Raw genomic sequence first — 22,953 nt, forward strand, 5'->3', positions numbered from 1 at the left:
TCGAGGATAGGACGAGCGTCCTGAGGTTGGAGGACCCGCGTCCTGAAGTCAGCTCGGGCATATTTTCTTATAGGGATTTTCCTAAAACTTGAAGCTTCCCAGCTCCCACGACCCAAAGCCAGGACAGGCGTCCTGAGTTTGGAGACGCTCGTCTTGCTCCTCAGCTCCCACGAGCTCAGGTCTGCTCGTGGGGATCCTCTTCCCGCGTCATTCTTTATTCCTTTCCTTGTTAATTGTTGTGGGTTGGACTACAAAGGCTTGGTTAGCCTAGACATATGCCATCTCCACACTTGATCAAACACTACACATTAAAACACATTAAAATCCCTCCCTCACTTGCTTTCATGTCAAAAATTTTATAACAAAGCATGAAAATGCAATGCAAAAATGACAAAAATGCAATAAAGGGAATGAAATGCTAGTTAAGGGGTTAGAATATTTACAAATGGTGGTTTAGGGAGGACTCCACCAAACTCTCCTTTCTTTGATGAGATGTCAAGGGGGCAAAGCCAAAGTGTTGTTGATGTTGCTCAACACCTTCTAGAAGTAGTTGAAGGCTTGCTCATTTTCATGATAAAGGTCTTGCATAGACTTTTGTGCATCATTTTATTCATTGTTGTAGTACGAGTCAAAGGGATGACAAGGATCTACAAAGCCTTGGTCCAAGGTCATAGCATTTCCGATATAAGGATTGACCAATCCTTTAAATTCATCGTCCCATAGACCACAAACTTCGCTTGCTTGTTTCCCAATGATGTCATGAGTTGGCAAGAGCAACTCTCCTTCCTTATTATCATGGCCAATGAGGCCTTCTTTATTACTTGTCATGATGGGTGAGCTATTCAAGCTCTCATTGTTGTTGTTGAGAATTCATTGCTCTTCGAATAGAAGTACTTGAATGTCATCTACTTTCTTCTTCCATATGGGTGATGTTTCGTTACCCTTGGCTTGATCTTTGCATAGAGATTCTAACTTCTTCCTATCACTTTCTCGGCTATAGTATTCGACCATGAAGCATGGCTCATGTAATCGGGGAGCTCTTATGGTTTTGTCAAGATTCAAAGTAATTGTCTCATCCCCAACTTCAAGTGTGAGCTCTCCATGTTTCACATCGATTACCGCTCCCGCGGTATGCAAGAAAGGTCTTCCTAAGATGATAGGAATGTTAGAGTCCGCCTTCATATCGACAATGACAAAGTCTACCGGGATGAAGAATTTGCCAATTCTCATGGGCACATCCTCCCCTACCCCTAGAGGTATCTTTGTTGATTGATCTGCCATTTGAAGAGTAACATTTTGGTGTGGGCAAGTATGTTGTTGATGGTGGTTTCTTTAGCTTGGCTATCTTTTTGCATTTGGGTGAAGAATTCTTGTTGGTTCTTTTGCATTTGGAGGACCGCTTTTTGAACATCAAAGCTTTGGTCATTGGATTGGTTGTAGGAAGGTTGATTTTGATATCTTTGACTTTGGTTGAAAAAGGGTCTTTGAGTTGGATTTCTCATTGGAGGTAAGGTGTATGTTGGTTGAGGATTTGAACATTTTGGCTCTTGTATGAGAGATTTGGATGGAATTTGGTAATCTCATTATAGTAGTTGGAATAAGGGGTGCCATTCTTATATGCTTGGAAAGCATTCACTTGTTCATTTGTTCCCCTACATTCGTTTTGATCATGTCCCAAGGTTCCATAACTTTCACATACTCCATTTGGGATTGAGGATGACGCCATCATAGCATTGACATGTTGTTTGGGTGATTTGGAAGCTTCATCAAGCTTAGCCACGACCTTCTCAAACTTCAAGTTGATGGTGTCGATATGAGCACTTAGTTGAGCACCCAATTGTGTGATGGAATCTACCTCATGCTTTCCTCCTCTAGTGGCCTTTTGAGGCCTACTATATTAGGAATTATGAACCGCCATATCTTCGATTTTGGCCCATGTTTGGTTGTCATCAACTTCGGTAAACCTCCCATTGGATCCCATATTAAGCACATTGCGTGAGTCTTCATATAAGTCATTCCAAAACTATTGAACAAGGAACCACTCACTAAGTCCATGGTGTGGACAAGAACGACAAGTGTTCTTAAATCTCTCCCATACTTCATATAATGATTCCTCATCCCTTTGCTTGAACCCGGTGATTTGGGCTCTCAACATGTTAGTCTTCTCCGGAGGATAGAATTTCTTATAGAAGGCAAGTGCTAACTTCTTTCATGAATCAATAGCAAGGGTGGCCTTGTCTAGGCTCTTCAACCATTGCTTTGCGGTACCGATCGAGGAAAAAGGAAACAACACCCACCGAATTTGATTATGAGTAACTCCGGTTTGAGAAATTGCATCACAATAGTCACAAAAAGTCTCCATATGTAAATGAGGATCCTCACTAGGCATTCCTCCAAATTTACTTCTCTCAACTAATTGTATGAATGCGGATTTAGCAATGAAATTACCGGTTAGATGTGGTGGTGTAGAAGTACCGTTTGGTAGGTTCTCCTCGATTGGTACGGAATGAGATGAAAATTTAGGCATTGTGGGTTGATTTTGTGGTTGGTTTGGAATTGGGTTATCCTCTCCTTCTCTTGCAAAAGGGTTGAGAAACTCAATGTTATTTGGCTGAATGTCCACAATCTCTCCAATACCCACAACTCTTGAAGTACCTCTACCAACTCTTCTATTGTTGGTTAAGGTCCTTTCAATCTCGAAATCAATAGGTAATGGATTACCTTGTGATCTCCTAGTCATGCAAAAAATCAAACAACTAGAAAACAATTAGAACAATCTTGAGGAGATTGACTTCCCCAAGGTAAAGAAAGACACAACTAAAAACTATTAACGAAAATTAAATCAATTGAACACCGTCCCCGGCAACGGCGCCATTTTTGGTGTGAAGTCGTTATTGCTTGTCAATAAAGTTTTCAACCAAAACAAAATTTATATCTTTACAAACTACTCTTAGTAGAGTGATAAGCAAAGGTCGGATCCGAAGGGACGGGTATCGATTTAAGATTTCAATTACAAGTAGTTATGTCTTAAGGTGTCACAAATTTGGGTTGAGATGAGATGCAATATAAACTAATAAACAAGATGAAAACAAAGTAAAGCAATTAAAGGGGTTTGTAAACAATTGATTAAGGGCACTAGGGTGTCATGTGTTCATAAGGGAATCATGGAAATAGATCATACAAACATGTTCTTAAATAGAAGCAAGCAACTTATTGTTGTAATGGAATCGAGTTAGTGTATATCTTACAATTCCTAGGAAGATTTGGGTTGTAACACCCCCTCATACCAAGGTACCTTACCAGGACTACCCTAACATGAAAGGCTGTTACCACCTCGGTTGCCCGAGGTTAGTACATATCAAAAGCAACTGTCCCAAACACATTTATTAAAGTACGGTAAATGTAAAAGGTTACAATGTTTCCAAAATCCCATAAATGAATATCCAAATGTTAAAGTCTACAAAACATAAGCTAAGGCTCGCGGTGGTGATACTAATCCAATGTGACGACTCTACCATGTACGCCCCAAAGCTCACCAAAAGCATCACCTGTCACAATTTGCTCACCATCCCCGAATGGATCACCACAGATTTTACAAAACAACAACGGGGTTAGTACTGCTCAATTAAAATAAGACAAGTGCACAAAGTACCAGCTGATCATCCTCCATCCCCGGTCTCCCGATCTCACACTGTAACCGACTACACACCGAAGTGTGAAGCCCTGCCAGACTACCCATCGCAACAGGTAGTCCACGCCGCCAGTGGGGGACCGCAGCCAATCCCCAACAAAATCCCGCTCATCAACGAGCGATAACCCTGACCCTTAATGTGCACATCCCCTCCCGTGACGGGTTCCACGGAGGGCGAACTAGGGCGTGAAGCCACTCTCGCAAGTGACTCCACCACAAACATCACAACACCATCACAACCACCACCATCACACCAACACTTCGATGATCAACAAAGAACAGTAAAACACAATTCAATCACATCTTAATTTAATTAACAGTAACTAAGTAGGGAAACCCTACCTTAGCAATAACAGCAGTGAAGAGAATCAAGCAACTAGAACGGCTCCTCTACGAAGTCTTCGCCTAAACAATAATCACATAACACAATTACAAATTGCAAAACCCATTTCCCCCAATTCATGATTAAAGACAAACACTAGAAATAATCACCAACAAACATGGGGATAAAGACTTACTGACGAAAGAATAAAGGATTGAATGCGATTGCTACGATTGTCCACACACACAGAGGAGAGATTCGGAGTGATTAGAGCGTTGTACGATGTTTAAGTTTTGTAATTGGTGTTTAGAAACTGATTAACGAAAATATATAACGCCCTAATTACTCCCGACTCAAACCGCTGAAGTATTACTCGCCAGACCGGATACTCGGTCGAGTATAGAGTATACTCGGCCGAGTGTCCGCTACTCGGCCGAGTATTCAGTATACTCGGCAGTAGCCAAACAGACTACAGAACACACACTACTCGACCGAGTAGGCCATACTCGGTCGAGTACCAGCCTATAAAATCCATGGTATTACAGTCTTCCCCCCTTAAAAAGAACTTCGTCCCCGAAGGTCACACTCTACCTAAAACAAACACAACAAAACGACCTCCCGACACAACATACCAACAATATACTAACACAAAACATCACCAAATTCCAACTAACCCGACTCAATGTATCCAAAAACACACATGCAACCATCTCCTACCCCCCTAAAAAGACAACGGTTACGTCCCCTTAACCAACCATACCTGATAAAAAAGGTTAGGAAAACGCTCTCGCATAGCCTCCTCTGGTTCCTATGTGGCCTCTTCCACATTGTGATTGGACCAAAGTATCTTGAGTAAGACGGTGTCACCATTCCTTGTCTTGCGTACTTTGCGGTCTAAGATCTCCTTAGGAACCTCAGCATAGGACAAGGACTCATCAAGTTCGATGTTCTCAACCTCAAGTACATGTGACGGGTCACTCACATACTTCCGGAGCTGTGAAACATGAAAGACATTGTGGACTCTATCCAAAGCTGGTGGCAAAGCTAACCTGTAGGCTATCTTTCCTATGCGATCCAAAATCTCATAAGGACCTATAAACTTCTGGCTCAACTTGCCTTTGTTTCCAAATCGCATCACTCCTCGTATAGGTGACACTTTCAAAAGGACCTTGTTACCTACTGCGAACTCAATGTCTCTGTGGTGTAAGTCGGCATAACTCTTCTGACGATCTTGAGCTGCTTTCATCTTTTGACAAATTAACCGAACCTGCTCAACCATATCCTGCACCAGCTGTGGTCCTAAAACCACTGCCTCTGAACTGTCATCCCAACAAACTGGACTTCGGCACTTCCGACCATACAAAGCCTCAAAAGGTGCCATCCCGATACTAGTATGATAACTGTTGTTGTACGAAAACTCGTTTAGATCAAGCCTGTCCTCCCAGCTTCCCCCAAACTTCATGGCACATGCTCTCAACATGTCCTCCAAGGTCTTGATAGTCCTCTCAGTCTGACCATCATTTGCAGGATGAAAAGCGGTGCTCATCTTCAAGGTAGTACCCATCAATTCCTGCAGTTCTTGCCAAAACTTGGATATAAACCTCGCATCACGATCAGACAATATATCCTTAGGTATACCATATAACCGAACCACATGTCTCCTATAACCCAAGGCCAGCTGCATCTTGGACCAAGTATCCTTCATAGGAACAAAATGAGCTGACTTTGTCAACCGATCAACAATTACCCAGATCATGTTATTACCTTGCTGTGACCTAGGTAACCCAACAACAAAGTCCATAGAGATCGACTCCCACTTTTACTCAGGTACCTCCAAAGATTGAATCTTACCTAATGGTCTCCGCTGCTCACCCTTGACCCTCTGACAGGTCAAACACTTAGCCACGAACTCAGCTACATCCCTCTTAATGTTTGGCCACCAGAAAGTCTTCTTAAGGTCTTTATACAGCTTATCACCACCTGTGTGAACCGAATAAGGAGTACAATGAGTCTCTGTCAGGATCACTCTCCTCAAATCTGCATCATCAGGAACACACCATCTCTCATCGAAACGAACACTCCCATTTGTGTGAATAGAAAACCTAGAAACTGTGCCACTCTCCACTCTAGACTTCCACTCTTGGATCTTAGGATCAAGCTCTTGCTTACTCTTGATGTTCTCATACAAATCCGGCTCGATCGTCAAATCCCCGATGGCATCCCCTTTCCTTATCATAAGGATCCCCATCTTAGACATCTCATCCCTCAGCTTCAGCAAAGACATAGCTGTACATAGCGAATGAACGCTCTTCTTACTCAGAGCATCTACAACAACATTAGCCTTACCCTCGTGATAGATGATCTCCATATCCTAGTCCCCAATCAGCTCCATCCATCGTCTCTGTCGCATATTAAGCTCCTTCTGAGTGTATGATACATGCATAATGTATAGTCTTTTTAGCCTATTTTAGCACGTATTTCCATGCATTTTTGTACTGTTTATATAGTATTATGCCCCGAATTGGCTACTTTGGTTCGTTTTGTCCGTTTTGTAGAAATGAACGCGAAAGTAGTGGAATCGTACCATTTTTTTGTCCTTTTTGCATGCATTTTGAGGAGACGGGATTTTCTGGACAGAGTTTCTGCATTGGGATGCGTGAAGGCACGGTTTACGAGGAAGTCGGGCATGAACTTGAGCTGATTTGAAGGAAGAGCATTCGATCTAGTGGTTTTATTACTCGATCGAATGGTTTCTACGTCATTGGTTGATCGATCGAGCAGTTATTTACTCGATCAAGAAGTGCTGAAAAAAGAGGTTACTCGATCGAGTAACTATTCTACTCGATTGAGTAGATTTTCTGGAGTTTTGCTCGATCGAGTGGATTTATTCTACTCGATCGAGTGGTTTGGTCTAGCGTGGGCTTTAATTAGCCCGTAATCTTGTTTTAGCTTTTGGACTTAGTTTATTTTCTATTTAAACGCAACTTTACTAGGTCATTAACTATCTATTATCTTATCATCTATCATTCTTAGCTTTCACAGTAAAACACATTACGTTGCTTTTCCCTTCACTATAACTTTGCTTTCGGGGTTTTCTCGCTCGGATTTGATTGTTCTTTACGCCGGATTCTTGCGATTCTAATCTCTTTCTCCTTTCTTAATAATAATCTCTCTTTTGTTTACGTTAATTCTTTGTTTTGCTTTATTTAATTTCTGCCCTAATTCACTTTTATGTAATTTAATTATCGTTTTAATATGTTGAATGCTGGTTATTTATCTGCTGTTAGTTTTGATAGTATTAATAGCAATATGAGTAGCTAAATCTATTTCATGTTGGGATTAGGGGATCTATGGTAGAAATGTGACGATGTAGTAAATAGGTTAGATGAATTAATTGTGAGATTCTGTCACATTAGCAATATAACTGTATTTTACCGACTTAGTTGAGTGCACGCTTCTGAGTCACCCCTTTAATCTGGCTAAATTTAATCCTGGATCGAAAGATTGGACTAAATAGGCCTGCTATGAACAGTAGACTACCCTGACGAGGACGGAAGTTAAGTTAGCGGAAGTTTTAGGTTAGAAAGTGGACCGGAAGGACCTTTCCATATTCGTCTCGCATTAATTTGTCTAAGTTGTTTACAGTTGAGTCACTGGACTACCATAGTGAACCGAAATCCTGACATGTCCCTTCTCTATTTGATAGTTTAATTCTATTTTCCTGCCTTTATTGCTCTTTCTTTTTTTCTCTTCCTTTAAGCCTTTTAGTTTAGAAAACCAATTTAAACAACCCCCCCCCCCCCCCCATTTGTGACCAAATAGACAGACTTCTACAGATATCTTGCCTCCCTGAGGAGATCGACCTGACTTCCCTAGCTATATAGTTAGTTTAGTTAGTTTATTTTTGATAGGTACACGACAGCCCTGTCAGTGTAGATATACTTCAGACTCTTATGATCTGAAAACACCTTAAAGGTTGCCCCGTAAAGGTAGTGACTCCAAATCTTAAGAGCAAAAACAACTGCACCCAGTTCTAGATCATGAGTAGGGTAGTTCTCCTCATATAGCTTCAGCTGCCTCGAAGCATAGGCTATAACTTTCCCTTCCTGCATCAAAACACAACCTAGACCATTCTTTGAAGCATCGGTATATACTTCAAAGTTCTCACATCCCTCTGGCAAGGCTAGAATAGGAGCTGTGGTCAAACGTTCCTTTAAGGTCTGGAACGCCGTCTCACAACTCTCATCCCAAATAAATCTGGTCTGTTTCCTCATCAAAGCAGTCATAGGCCATGCTATGGTGGAAAAGTCTTTCACGAACCTCTTGTAGTAGCCAGCAAGGCCCAAGAAACTTCGAACCTCAGCAACACTCTTTGGTGATTCCCACTTGGTCACAGCCTCAATCTTGCTTGGATCTACGAATACTTCCTTCTTAGATATCACATGACCCAGAAAAGCCACTTCCTCTAACCAGAACTCACACTTAGATAGTTTGGCATAAAGCTGGTTCTCTCTTAGAGTCTGCAAAACTATCCTTATGTGCTCCTCATTTTCTTCCTTAGTCTTAGAGTAGACTAAGATGTCATTAATGAAGACAACCACGAACTTATCCAAAAACGGACTGAAGATCCGATTCATCAGATCCATAAAAGCTGCTGGTGCATTGGTCAAAACAAAAGGCATTACCACATACTCATAGTGGCCATAACGGGACCGGAAAGCTGTCTTTGGAATATCCTCATCAGCTATCCTCAATTGGTGATAACCTGACCTCAAATGGATCTTAGAGAACACTCCTGCTCCACTCAGCTGATCAAACAAGTCATCAATCCTAGGCAAATGATACTTGTTTTTCACCGTGACACGATTAAGCTCCCTGTAGTCGATACATAACCTCATGCTCCCATCTTTCTTCTTCACAAACAAAACTGGAGCTCCCCATTGGGACACACTTGGCCGGATATACCCCTTGTCTAACAGCTCATGTAACTGTTTCTTCAACTAAGCTAGTTCCTTAAGTGCCATACGATAGGGTGCTTTTGATATAGGACATGTTCCCGGTTTAAGCTCCACGTTGAAGTCAACATCTCTCTTTGGTGGAAAATCAGGTATCTCTTCAGGAAAAACATCATCAAACTCTCCCACCAGAGGTATATCAGCAGCTGTCTGCGGCTCTACTCGACGATCTCTCTCTTGACAAAGAATCAAGGGACACTTCTTCCTCAAGCATGACTTTAAGGTCATTACCGCTATGAACTTACACTTAGGTCTCACAACAAACCCCTTATAAGACACCCTTATACCCTTGGGACCCTTTAAAGACACTTTCTTTTGCCGACAATCTATCTTGGCATCATACTTACCCAACCAATCCATCCCGACAATCACCTCAAACCCATAAATAGGAAACTCTAGCAGGTCTACCGGTAAATCTGATTTGACCATAATTAGAGCATATTTAGTCCCCGAATTAGCCTTTTTCCCATGCTTTTTAGTGCATATTTGGGTCATTTATTGTCTTTAGTTCTTTGTTTTGTATATTCTTTGAGGTTTCGTGTCCTTGGTAGGAAAGGAGTGCAAACCTTGCACTTTCATGGCAAAATGAGACTAAATTGATTGAATTCAATGACCAAGCATCAAGGAGAGACAAGATTAGAAGGCCTTTGTACATACTATAGTAGATGGGCAATGATGAGAAGAGATCCTTGCATCCCCGAGGAAATCCCCAAGGATTTTATGAAGAAAAGGGAAGAAAAGAAGAAGAAATGAGACTGTCCAGCAATCCGTGCGGATTGTCCTGAAGACGCCCGTCCTCCACCTTCACAATCCGTGCGTCTTCACTCCAAGACGCCCGGGCAGCAACCCCAGAAGACGCCCATCTTCTCCCCAAGACGCCCGGGCAGACCCACGAATCCGCCGTCCGTGCCAAAGACGACACGGATTCTCGGTGCATAATTTCATTTCTTCAAGCTTCAAGAAAGATGCCCATCCTTCCAAAAATACAGGCGTTTCCTTAAGTAGGGACTTAATCGTCATTTAAGCCCTTAGTTAACCCTAATTCCTACACCTAATCCCCACTATAAATACCCCATTAGTCTAATTAGAAGAGCATGTTCTTCTTAGCAATCTTTAGTGTAGTTAATATCAATCAAATCTCTCTTTAATATTGTAATCAACAATTAATCAAGTTTTAATACAAGTTTTATTTCCTTAATCTCTCTTTTGTTCATCCTTTACTTTGGGTAATTGAAGATTATTTGGGTTATTATTGGGAGATTGACAACCTCTCAATCAAGCATCAAGTACTTCTTTTATTCTTTGCTTTATTATTGGAATCATTAGTAGGTATAATTCTCTTAATCCCTCTTTAATTATTGTTAATTACTTTCATTTATTCATCATGTTTCGCTTTGTTGGTATGATTGACAACCTTGCTAGCATGTTCAACATGATGATGAGTGAGTAGTCACTTAGCTAGGGTTAATGGGTAATTAGGGGAAACAACCATGGGGAATGATTCATGCTTAAATTAATATGCTTTCATGATTTATTTGCTTGCTTGTTTTGATCTCAACTCATGCACATGTTATGTTTGATGAAATGCGAGCCTATGAATCCTTGCATTTTTTACCCATCACCTATCTTTTCAATGAGACTTGTAAGACATAAACCAACTCGAGTCTCATTAGACCATGCATGTTGTTGAGTAGGAGAGACTAAGTCGACTTGTAGGTTTTGTACAATCTAATCGATTCGGCTCCGGGACCCAAACTTTCCTAGGATTGTAAGATATAAACCAACTCAATCCATCACAACAATAATTGCTTGCTTATTATTTGAGAAAATGTTTGTATGATCAATTCTCATGAATCCCCTATGACCCCATGATACCCTAGTGCTTTTTATCAATTGTTTACAACCCTTTTAATTCATCTTGCTTGTTTACTTTTATTGCTATTTAGTTTAGTGACCTTCTACATCAACCCCAATTGTGACACCCCTAAGACACCACTAGTTGCAATAGAAATCTCGTCTCAATTCCCGTCCCTTGGGATCCGACCTTTACTTGCCTCTGTACTAATTGTAGAGTTGTTTGTGAATTTATAAATTGTGTTTTTGGTCTAGGTGCTCCTAACGACAAGTTACCGAAAAGATATAGTCCGACCAAAAATGGCGCCGTTGCCGGGGACGGTGTTAACTTGATTTAGATTTTCTTATATTGTTATTAGTTGTGTCTTTCTTTGCCTTGAGGAATTAAAACTCTTCAAGGTTTGTTCTAATTGTTTTAGAGTTGTTTGATATTTTGCATGTCTAGAAGGTCACAAGGTGATTTGTTACCTTTTGATCGTGAATTTGAAAGAACTTTGACAACCAATAGAAGACTTGCTAGGAGAACTTTGAGAGGTGTTAGTGAGGTTATTCAACCAACTATTGAGTTCATCAACCCTTTTGCAAGAGAAGGTGACGAGAACCCAACACAAAATCAACCCACAATGCCTAAGTTTTCATCACATTCCGTACCCACCGAGGAGAACCTACCCAATGGTACTCCCACACCACAACATCTAACCGGAAATTTCATTGCCAAATCCGCATTTATCCAATTAGTCGAAAGAAGCCAATTTGGGGGGATGCCTAGTGAAGACCTTCACTCTCATATGGAGGCTTTTTGCGATTATTGTGATGCGATTTCTCAAACCGGTGTAACTCAAGACCAAATTCGATGGGTCTTATTTCCTTTTTCTCTAATTGGTACCGCGAAACAATGGTTGAAAAGCCTTGATAAGGCTACTCTCGAAATTGATTCTTGGAAGAAGTTGGCCCAAGCTTTCTACAAAACGTTCTATCCACCGGAAAAGACTAACATGCTAAGAGCTCAAATTACGGGCTTTAAGCAAAGGGATGAAGAATCTTTGTATGAAGCTTGGGAGCGATTCAAAGGAATTTTTCGCTCATGTTCTCACCATGGACTTAGCGAGTGGTTCTTGGTACAACAATTTTGGAACGGTCTATATGAAGATTCGAGGAACATTCTCAACATGGGATCAAATGGAATGTTCACCGAAGTTGATGACAATCAAACTTGGAACAAAATTGAGGAAATGGCGGTCCATAACTCATAATATAGTAGACCTCGCAAGGCTACTAGAGGAGGAAAGCATGAAGTGGACTCCGTTACTCAATTGGGTGCTCAACTTAGTGCTCACATTGATGCCATCAATTTGAAGTTTGAAAAAGCTATGGCTAGACTTGAAGAAGCCTCAAAATCACCAAAGCATCATGTTAATGCCATGACGGCATCTTCATCAATCCCAAGTGGGATATGTGAGAATTGTGGAACTTTGGGACATGACCCAAGTGAATGTAGGGGAACAAATGAACAAGTGAATGCTTTCCAAGCATACAAGAGTGGTACCCCTTATTCCAACTATTACAATGAAAACACCAAGTTCCATCCAAATCTCTCATACAAAAGCCAAAATGTTCAAAACCCTCAAACAACATACACCCCACCTCCCATGAAAAACCAAAATCAAAGACCCTTTTACAACCAAAACCAAGGTTACCAAAATCAATCTCCATACAATCAACAAAATGACCAAGGTTTTGATGTTCAAAAAGCGGTCCTTCAAATGCAAAAGAATCAACAAGAGTTTTTCACTCAAATACAAAAAGATAGTCAAGCAAAGGAAACCACCATCAACAACATCCTAGCTCACACCAAAATGTTGGAAACCCAATTGACTCAACTAGCATCTTCAAGCTCACAAAGACAAAAGGGGCAATTACCACCTCAAAGTAATCCCCCAAGACATGAAACGGTTAATGCCATTCACTTGAGGAGTGGTACAAGGTATGAAGCACCGAAGACGCAAGTTGAGGATGAAGTTGTGGAAGCTAGTGACAAAGAAGAAATTGTGCAAAACTCCAAGGATGGAGAACCATCAAAAGAAGAAATTTCAAGGAAAAATGAAGACAAGGTCAAGGAGAAGGAGCCCATTGTGATTAGACTTCCTTTTCCAAGTCGTCAAGCCAAGCCCAAATTTGATGACCAACTTGGAAAATTTATGGAAATTGTGAAGAATTTGGAAGTCTCAATTCCTTTCACGGAACTAATCAATCACGTGCCGGCCTATGCGAAATACATGAAAGACATCCTCACAAAGAAGAAGTCGATCCGGAAGCTTGAGACTATCGCCTTAACTAAGGTGAGTAGTGCAATACTTCAAGGGAGTTCACCTCCAAAACTCAAGGATCCGGGAAGCTTCTCAATACCGTGTACCATTGGCGACACCACGATCAACAAAGCCTTATGTGATCTAGGGGCTAGTGTGAGTGTTATGCCGTACTCGGTGAGTAAAAGGTTGGGGATGGGAGAGCTTAAATGCACCAATATCACACTCCAAATGGCCGATAGATCGACGAAGACACCCTTAAGGATATGGGAAGATGTTCCCGTACGAATTGGGAAATTTTTCATCCCGGTGGACTTTGTCATTGTTGACATGGAAGAAGATTCCAACATTCCAATCATTCTAGGAAGACCTTTCTTATACACCGCGGGTGCGGTGATTGATGTGAAACATGGAGAGCTCACTCTAGAAGTGGGAGATGAGAGTATAACTTTCAATCTTGACAAGACCATGAGAGCTCCCCGTTTGCATGAACCATGTTTTATGATTGATCATTATAGCAGGAAGGATGATAGGAAGAAGTCGGAACTCCAATGGAAGAAGAAAATTGAAGATGCTCCATTCAAAGAGCAAGTGAATTGTAACAAAGAGAGCTTGCAAAGCTCATCAAAGTCAAACAATGAAGTGCATGGCCTCATTGGCCAAGAAAAGAAAATGGGAGAATTATCTCTATCAACTCAAGAGATCTTTAGTGATAAAGTAGATGAAGTTTGTGGTCTTTGGGACGATGAGTTTGAAGGGATTTTCATTCCCTATATTGGTAATGCTATCGATCAAGACCGACAACATGGGCAAAGATCTATTGAAGATCTTTATCATGACAATGAACAAGCTTTTGATTACTTCTTCAAGGTGTTGAGCAACATCAACAACACCTTGGACATGCCCCCATGACATCTCACTAAGGATGAGAGTTTGGTGGAGTCCTCCCTAAACCACCATTTGTAAATATTTCTAACTCCCTAACTCGCATTTTAATTCTCATATTGCATTTTTGTCATTTTTGGATTTTTATGCCTTGATCAAGATAATTATCATTTTTGAGAGAAGTGAGGGAGGGACTAATGATTTCAATTGATGTGTAGTGCTTTAGCCTAGTGTGGGGATAGCAATTGCCTAGGCTATTCATGCCTTAGTAGTGACCCCACAATGAAGATGAGTGAGTAGTCACTTAGCTAGGGTTAATGGGTAATTAGGGGAAACCAACATGGGGAATGATTCATGCTTAAATTAATATGCTTTCATGGTTTATTTGCTTGCTTGTTTTGATCTCAACTCATGCACATGTTATGTTTGATGAAATGCGAGCCTATGAATCCTTGCATTTTTTACCCATCACCTATCTTTTCAATGAGACTTGTAAGACATAAACAAACTCGAGTCTCATTAGACCATGCATGTTGTTGAGTAGGAGAGACTAAGTCGACTTGTAGGTGTTGTACAATCTAATCGATTCAGCTCCGGGACCCAAACTTTCCTAGGATTATAAGATATAAACCAACTCAATCCATCACAACAACAATTGCTTGCTTATAATTTGAGAACATGTTTGTATGATCAATTCCCATGAATCCCCTATGCCCCCATGATACCCTAGTGCTTTTTATCAATTGTTTACAACCCTTTTAATTCATCTTGCTTGTTTACTTTTATTGCTATTTAGTTTAGTGACCTTCTACATCAACCCCAATTGTGACACCCCTAAGACACCACTAGTTGCAATAGAAATCTCATCTCAATTCCCGTCCCTTGGGATCCGACCTTTACTTGCCTCTTTACTAATTGTAGAGTTGTTTGTGAAGTTATAAATTGTGTTTTGGTCTAGGTGCTCCTAACGACAAGTTACCGAAAAGATATAGTCCGACTAAAATCTACCCCTCCAACCAACATAGACACTCCCTTGTACAACTTAACACATGACACTGACTCCCCAGAAGGTATAAACACATCATCCTTTACCATCTCAAACTCCCCCAGGCCCATAGACAAAGCATGACTCCTAGACAAAAAAGAGTGTGTTGCCCCCGAGTCAAACAGAACAAAAGACGGTATATTATGAACAAGTAAGGTACCGCTAACTACATGTGCATCATTCTGCGCTTCTTGCTTATCCATCATGAAGAGCTTCCCACTGCTTTTCTGGCCTCCCCCTTGAACCGAAGCATTAGAAGTACTCGGCTTGGCTGCCGAATCCTGGGTGACTCGGACCCTGTGAGAAGTTCCCCTGAGAAGTTCCCGAGCCTACTCCAGTCTTGGCACTCGTGCAGTCTCGTCTCTTGTGGCCTATGCCACCACAGTTGTAGCATGACAGGTTGGAGTTGTCACTCACACTCCGTCCACCACCTCTACCCCATCCTCGGGATTCCCAGAGAAACCAGCCCCACCAGAAAAAGCCTTGACATGATTAAAGTTGCCCTTCTTGTTACCCGACTGGTTGTTTCTTCCACTATCAACTTTTCTCTTTTCAGCAGCACATCTGTCTGTAGCTTCTCTTGCGAGATCTACCATTCTCTCAGCTTGACCAGCCCTTAGATATGCATCCTTAAGATCAGTGATGATTCCAGCTGGTAAACGGTTCGTGATCTTAGCTGACAAACCCCTCTCAAAGCGAAGAGTCAAACCCCTCTGCCCAAGCTGCATGCCCTCCACATAACGAGACAACTCAAGGAACCGGTGATAGTACTCAGTGACGGTCATATCATCAGTCATAGTGAAGGAATCGAACTCATATCTCAACTTGTGACGGATATTCTCCGGCACAAACTGCTCCCTCATAGCACTCTTCAGTCCCGACCATGGTATAACCCCTAGGCCTTCAGCCTGGTAGTAAGCTCTGGCGTCCTCTTTCACATTTTGCCACCACACAGCGGCCTCGCCCCTCAGGTAGTACCCTACCTGCTCAACTATCATATCTTGCGGACACTTAACCACTTCCATGAAACTTTCCATCTCACGATGCCAGTTCTCGAGCAACTTAGGTTCCCCAACGTCCTCATAGGTAGGTGGGTTAAAGCGGGCGATGATGATGCTAAGTTGGGTAGCATCCACAGGTTTCTCCGCCCCCTTTCCCACGTTCTTGAGAGCCTCAAGAAGAGTCTCTTGTTGCTCGATCATACGAGCAATCTCATCTATGGTCATCTCAGAAGCTTGAATTTGCGCGGCAGTTCTTTTTGGCGGCATTTTGAGCTGATAAGAAGTAAAGAAACGTAAGCACAAAAGCCTACGACTCAAAATGTAGTTGACCCTCCGCCAAAGAAGCACTCGGCCGAGTATATAGCAATACTCGGTCGAGTAAGGACTACTCGTTCGAGTATCACTGACACTCGGTCGAGTAGTCGACTCCAGTAGCCAACTTCAAATTCAAAAGAAACATACTCGGTCGAGTATAATCGATACTCGGCCGAGTATGCCCTACTCGATCGAGTACACCTCAGTACTCGGTCGAGTAAACACATCCAGTAGCCATTGCTACTAACTGCCAAACAACACTCGGTCGGGTGCCTGGTTACTCGGCCGAGTACCCCCTACTCGGTCGAGTACCCGCCCTGCTCGGCCGAGTCATGCCAAAACGAGCTACAAACAGTAAAGAATACATCCTATGATGCTTTCTACCCAAAATAAAACACATTACGTCATGAATCTGAAAACCATAATGTAAACACGTAACTTGCCAATCATTTTCATGCCAAAACCTTTTTCAATGATTTCACATAGCAATTCCATCACGCATTTCTACTAATTCTCAAGGTCCTTCTCAGATTTCACACATTACAGCTCCTACTACATGTTCCAAGCACGCGATTTCAACACACCACACACATATATTAAACAAACACACAACACATTCCCCCCGTAACCGGCTTGAGTTCGTGAGGGCCATAATGCGACTCCGGGACGTCTCCCGAGTCCTTGCGGTAGCTCCAAACAACTCTCCTCGGGTTCATTTTATTTAGACTCCCTAAGTTCATTGGGTTCATTTGTTTTAGGTGCCGGAATCGTCTGCTTTGATACCACTTTGTAACACCCCCTCATACTAAGGTACCTTACCAGGACTACCCTAACATGAAAGGCTATTACCATCTCGGTTGCCCGAGGTTAGTACATATCAAAAGCAATTGTCCTAAACACATTTATTAAAGTACGGTAAATGTAAAAGGTTACAATGTTTCCAAAATCCCAAAATCCCATAAATGAATATCCAAATGTTAAAGACTACAAAACAGAAGCTAAGACTCGCGGTGGTGATACTAATCCAATGTGACGACTCTCCCATATACGCCCCAAAGCTCACCAAAAGAATCACCTGTCACAATCTGCTCACCATCCCCGATTGGATCACCACAGATTTTACAAACCAACAACGGGGTTAGTACTGCTCAATCAAAATAAGACAAGTGCACAAAGTACCAGCTGATCATCCTCCATCCCCGTTCTCCCGATCTCACACTGTAACCGACTACACACCGAAGTGTGAAGCCCTGCCAGACTACCCATCGCAATAGGTAATCCACGCCGCCAGTGGAGGACCGCAGCCAATCCCCACCAAAATCCCGCTCATCAATGAGCGATAATCCTGTCCCTTAATGTGCACATCCCCTCCCGTGACGGGTTCCACGGAGGGCGAACTAAGGCGTGAAGCCACTCTCGCAAGTGACTCCACCACAAATATCACAACCACCACCATCACACCAACACTTCGATGATCAACAGAGAACAGTAAAACACAATTCAATCACATCTTAATTCAATTAACAGTAACTAAGTAGGGAAACCTTACCTTAGCAACAACAGCAATGAAGAGAATCAAGCAACTAGAACGGCTCCTCTACGAAGTCTTCGCCTAAACAATAATCACATAACACAATTACTAATTGCAAAACCCATTTCCCCCAATTCATGATTAAAGAGAAACCCTAGAAATAATCACCAACAAACATGGGGATAAAGACTTACTGACGAAAGAATAAAGGATTGAATGCGATTGCTACGATTGTCCACACACACAGAGGAGAGATTCGGAGTGATTAGACCGTCGTACGATGTTTAAGTTTTGTAAATGGTGTTTAGAAACTGATTAACGAAAATATATAACGCCCTAATTACTCCCGAATCAAACCGCTGAAATATTACTCGCCAGACCGGATACTCGGTCGAGTATAGAGTATACTCGGCCGAGTATTCAGTATACTCGGATGAGTGTTCCTCGGCAGTAGCCAAACAGACTACAGAACACACACTACTCGACTGAGTAGGCCATACTCGGTCGAGTACCAGCCTATAAAATCTGTGGTATTACAGTCTTCCCCCCTTAAAAAGAACTTCATCCCCGAAGGTCACACTCTACCTAAAACAAACACAACAAAACGACCTCCCGACACAACATACCAATAATATACTAACACAAAACATCACCAAATTCCAACTAACCCGACTCAATGTATCCAAAAACACACATGCAACCATCTCCTACCCCCCTAAAAAGACAACGGTTACGTCCCCGTAACCAACCATACCTGATCAAAAAGGTTAGGAAAACGCTCTCGCAAAGCCTCCTCTGGTTCCCATGTGGCCTCTTCCACATTGTGATTGGACCAAAGTATCTTGAGTAAGACGGTCTCACCATTCCTTGTCTTGCGTACTTTGCGGTCTACGATCTCCTTAGGAACCTCAGCATAAGACAAGGACTCATCAAGTTCGATGTTCTCAACCTCAAGTACATGTGACGGGTCACTCACATACTGCCGGAGCTGTGAAACATGAAAGACATTGTGGACTCTATTTAAAGGCTGTGGCAAAGCTAACCTGTAGGCTATCTTGCCTATGCGATCCAAAATCTCATAAGGACCTATAAACTTCTGGCTCAACTTGCCTTTCTTTCCAAATCGCATCACTCCTCGTATAGGTGACACTTTCAAAAGGCCTTGTCACCTACTGCGAACTCAATGTCTCTGCGGTGTAAGTCGGCATAACTCTTCTGACGATCTTGAGCTGCTTTCATCTTTTGACGAATTAACCGAACCTGCTCAACCATATCCTGCACCAGCTGTGGTCCTAAAACCACTGCCTCTGAACTGTCATCCCAACAAACTGGACTTCGGCACTTCCGACCATACAAAGCCTCAAAAGGTGCCATCCCGATACTAGTATGATAACTGTTGTTGTACGAAAACTCGATCAGATCAAGCCTGTCCTCCCAGCTTCCCCCAAACTCCATGGCACATGCTGTCAACATGTCCTCCAAGGTCTTGATAGTCCTCTCAGTCTGACCATCATTTGCAGGATGAAAATCGGTGCTCATCTTCAAGGTAGTACCCATCAATTCCTGCAGTTCTTGCCAAAACTTGGATATAAACCTCGCATCACGATCAGACACTATATCCTTAGGTATACCATGTAACCGAACAACATGTCTCCTATAACCCAAGGCCAGCTGCATCTTGGACCAAGTATCCTTCATAGGAACAAAATGAGCTGACTTTGTCAACCGATCAACAATTACCCAGATCATGTTATTACCTTGCTGTGACCTAGGTAACCCAACAACAAAGTCCATAGAGATCGACTCCCACTTTCACTCAGGTACCTCCAAAGATTGAATCTTACCTTGTGGTATCCGCTGCTCACCCTTGACCCTCTGACAGGTCAAACACTTAGCCACGAACTCAACTACATCCCTCTTCATGTTTGGCCACCAGAAAGTCTTCTTAAGGTCTTTATACAGCTTATCACCACCTGTGTGAACCGAATAAGGAGTACAATGAGTCTCTGTCAGGATCACTCTCCTCAAATCTGCACCATCAGGAACACACCATCTTCCATCGAAACGAACACTCCCATTTGTGTGAATAGAAAACCTAGAAACTGTGCCACTCTCCACTCTAGACTTCCACTCTTGGATCTTAGGATCAAGCTCTTGCTTACTCTTGATGTTCTCATACAAATCCGGCTCGATCGTGAAATCCCCGATGGCATCCCCTTTCCTTATCATAAGGATCCCCATCTTAGACATCTCATCCCTCAGCTTCAGCAAAGACATAGCTGTACATAGCGAATGAACGCTCTTCCTACTCAGAGCATCTGCAACAACATTAGCCTTACCCTCGTGATAGATGATCTCCATATCGTAGTCCCCAATCAGCTCCATCCATCGTCTCTGTCGCATATTAAGCTCCTTCTGAGTGTATGATACGTGCATAATGTATAGTCTTTTTAGCCTATTTTAGCACATATTTCCATACATTTTTGTACTGTTTATATAGTATTATGCCCCAAATTGGCTACTTTGGTTCGTTTTGTCCGTTTTGTAGAAATGAACGCGAAAGTAGTGGAATCGTACCATTTTTTCGTCCTTTTTGCATGCATTTTGAGGAGGCGGGATTTTTTGGAGTGAGTTTCTGCATTGGGATGCGTGAAGGCACGGTTTACGAGGCATTCGGGCACGAACTTGAGCTGATTTGAAGGAAGAACATTCGATCTAGTGGTTTTATTACTCGATCGAATGGTTTCTACGTCATTGGTTGATCGATCGATCAGTTATTTACTCGATCAAGAAGTACTGAAAAGAGAGGTTACTCGATCGAGTAACTATACTACTCGATTGAGTAGATTTTCTGGAGTTTTGCTCGATCGAGTGGATTTATTCTACTCGATCGAGTGGTTTGGTCTAGCGTGGGCTTTAATTAGCCCGTAAGCTTGTTTTAGCTTTTGGACTTAGTTTATTTTCTATTTAAACGCAACTTTATTAGGTCATTAGCTATCTATTATCTTATCATCTATCATTCTTAGCTTTCAGAGTAAAACACATTACGTTGCTTTTCCCTTCACTGTAACTTTGCTTTCGGGGTTTTCTCGCTCGGATTTGATTGTTCTTTACGCCGGATTCTTGCGATTGTAATCTCTTTCTCCTTTCTTAATAATAATAATCTCTCTTTTGTTTACTTTAATTCTTTGTTTTGCTTTATTTAATTTCTGCCCTAATTCACTTTTATGTAATTTAATTATCGTTTTAATATGTTGAATGCTGGTTATTTATCTGCTGTTAGTTTTGATAGTATTAATAGCAATATGAGTAGCTAAATCTATTTCATGTTGGGATTAGGGGATCTACGGTAGAAATGTGATGATGTAGTAAATAGGTTAGATGAATTAATTGTGAGATTCTGTCACCATAGCAATATAACTGTATTTTACCGACTTAGTTGAGTGCACGCTTCTGAGTCACCCCTTTAATATGGCTAAATTTAATCCTGGATCGGAAGATTGGACTAAATAGGCCTGCTATGAACAGTAGACTACCCTGACGAGGACGGAAGTTAAGTTAGCGGAAGTTTTAGGTTAGAAATTGGACCGGAAGGACCTTTCCATATCCGTCTCGCATTAATTTGTCTAAGTTGTTTACAGTTGAGTCACTGGACTACCATAGTGAACCGAAATCCTGACATGTCCCTTCTTTATTTGATAGTTTAATTCTATTTTCCTGCCTTTATTGCTCTTTCTTTATTTCTCTTCCTTTAAGCCTTTTAGTTTAGAAAACCAATTTAAACAACCCCCCCCCCCCCATTTGTGACCAAATAGACGGACTTCTACAGATATCTTGCCTCCCTGAGGAGATCGACCTGACTTCCCTAGCTATATAGTTAGTTTAGTTAGTTTATTTTTGTTAGGTACACGACAGCCCTGTCAGTGTAGATATACTTCAGACTCTTATGATCTGAAAACACCTTAAAGGTTGCCCCGTAAAGGTAGTGCCTCCAAATCTTAAGAGCAAAAACAACTGCACCCAGTTCTAGATCATGAGTAGGGTAGTTCTCCTCATATGGCTTCAGTTGCCTCGAAGCATAGGCTATAACTTTCCCTTCCTGCATCAAAACACAACCTAGACCATTCTTTGAAGCATCGGTATATACTTCAAAGTTCTCACATCCCTCTGGCAAGGCTAGAATAGGAGCTGTGGTCAAACGTTCCTTTAAGGTCTGGAACGCCATCTCACAACTCTCATCCCAAATAAATCTGGTCTGTTTCCTCATCAAAGCAGTCATAGGCCATCCTATGGTGGAAAAGTCTTTCACGAACCTCCTGTAGTAGCCAGCAAGGCCCAAGAAACTTCGAACCTCAGCAACACTCTTTGGTGATTCTCACTTGGTCACAGCCTCAATCTTGCTTGGATCTACGAATACTTCCTTCTTAGATATCACATGACCTAGAAAAGCCACTTCCTCTAACCAGAACTCACACTTAGATAGTTTGGCATAAAGCTGGTTCTCTCTCAGAGTCTGCAAAACTATCCTTATGTGCTCCTCATTTTCTTCCTTAGTCTTAGAGTAGACTAAGATGTCATTAATGAAGACAACCACGAACTTATCCAAAAACGGACTGAAGATCCGATTCATCAGATCCATAAAAGCTGCTGGTGCATTGGTCAAACCAAAAGGCATTACCACATACTCATATTGGCCATAACGGGACCGGAAAGCTGTCTTTGGAATATCCTCATTAGCTATCCTCAATTGGTGATAACCTGACCTCAAATGAATCTTAGAGAACACTCCTGCTCCACTCAGCTGATCAAATAAGTCATCAATCCTAGGCAAAGGATACTTTTTTTCACCGTGATACGATTAAGCTCCCTGTATTCGATACATAGCCTCATGCTCCCATCTTTCTTCTTCACAAACAAAACTGGAGCTCCCCATGGCGACACACTTGGCCGGATATACCCCTTGTCTAACAGCTCATGTAACTGTTTCA

At 41.9% G+C, this 22,953-nt stretch overlaps 2 non-coding genes across 2 annotated transcripts; one reads left to right on the plus strand and one right to left on the minus strand.

Moving 5' to 3' along the window:
- The first annotated feature begins 2,048 nt into the window (after window positions 1-2,048).
- On the plus strand, window positions 2,049-2,155 carry LOC141622564 (small nucleolar RNA R71). The gene has a single exon (XR_012533014.1). It is a non-coding gene; the product is annotated as a small nucleolar RNA R71 (small nucleolar RNA).
- Window positions 2,156-11,877: 9,722 nt separating this feature from the next.
- On the minus strand, window positions 11,878-11,984 carry LOC141618903 (small nucleolar RNA R71). The gene has a single exon (XR_012531526.1). It is a non-coding gene; the product is annotated as a small nucleolar RNA R71 (small nucleolar RNA).
- Window positions 11,985-22,953: the final 10,969 nt, after the last annotated feature.

This window comes from Silene latifolia, chromosome 1 (genome assembly GCF_048544455.1).
Source record: "Silene latifolia isolate original U9 population chromosome 1, ASM4854445v1, whole genome shotgun sequence".
Lineage (NCBI taxonomy): Eukaryota > Viridiplantae > Streptophyta > Magnoliopsida > Caryophyllales > Caryophyllaceae > Silene > Silene latifolia.